General features: G+C 43.6%; 1 protein-coding gene across 1 annotated transcript in view; it reads right to left on the bottom strand.

Moving 5' to 3' along the window:
- Positions 1 to 75, bottom strand: part of ZNF516 (zinc finger protein 516) — a 102,692-nt gene extending 102,617 nt beyond the window's left edge. The window contains exon 1 of the mRNA XM_085323774.1: positions 51 to 75. The gene's annotated coding sequence lies outside the window, so the exon portion shown is untranslated. The remainder of the gene's footprint in view (positions 1 to 50) is intronic.
- Between the last annotated feature and the right edge of the window lie 926 nt (positions 76 to 1,001).

Below are 1,001 nucleotides of genomic sequence, written 5' to 3'. Positions count from 1 at the left end.
CGGCCGCCCACTGCTCCCCACCACCCCACCCCACCCCGCTTCCCTCCTACCTTCCCTGCAAAAGGTACGCGCTGGAGTTGCCCCAGATGCATTTCTATTAGAAACTTTTTTTTTTTTTTTTTTGCGCAAATTCCACTGGTAAAATATTTATGGATGTATTGAAATGCGCAGAAACAACAGCATTAAAGTCCTCAATCAAGATCAAAGAGTAATACTGTTCAGCAGCCACGCTGGGGAAGTTGAAAGACCTCCGAACAAATCAATCTGCCATATGGCTTGGGGAAAAAAAAAAGAAAAAAAAAAAAAGCTCCTATGTCTTAAAAGTTCAATTCTTATTTTCCTGTGTGTTTGCGAAGTTCAGTTCAATCACGCCAAATATGTGTGCCATAGGCGATTGGAATATGTTTAGTCTATGGCTGGAAACTCTAATTTAATCTGGTAAAGCTTGGTACTAGACATCAAGGGTGTGGAGGCTTTTTTTTTTTTTTTTTTTTTTTTTTTTTTTTTTTTTTTTTCTAGTAATGCGCGATGACGTAGGATTGACACGGAGGACTTTTGGGGAGGGAGGGTTCGCGTTATCTCGACGCCCCGGAGGGCTGCGGGCCCACGAGGCGGCCCGGGCACCCGGCCCCCGCCTGCCCCCCTTCAGCTCCTCCTTGCACTCGCGACAGAAACTACTACAGCCCCGTTTGCAATAAATAAATAAATAAATAAATAGGAAAAATAATGGTGATGGGAGGCTTTAAACTCTGCCGTTTCCCGTGCTTTTTAGCAAAACCCCTGGAATAAAGAAAAAGAGGTGGGGGGGGGGGAAGCGAGCAAGAGGGAAAGTTGGTAATGAAGGATACACGAATCATAAAATGTAAGCTATGTGTGATTAATGATCTGCACTAATTTGAATAGCAGGCGTGTTAAAGGTCATTGACAATTGTTGCTGCTTTCAGCATGAATGCCTGAGTGGGATGTATTTGGGACAATCAAATTTCATTCTAATTCTCAGG

This window comes from Rhea americana, unplaced genomic scaffold (genome assembly GCF_003343005.1).
Source record: "Rhea americana isolate MKP2758 unplaced genomic scaffold, rheAme1 scaffold_87, whole genome shotgun sequence".
NCBI lineage: Eukaryota > Metazoa > Chordata > Aves > Rheiformes > Rheidae > Rhea > Rhea americana.
Note: the sequence above shows the minus strand (reverse complement) of the source record. Positions and strands in the feature narration are given on the sequence as shown.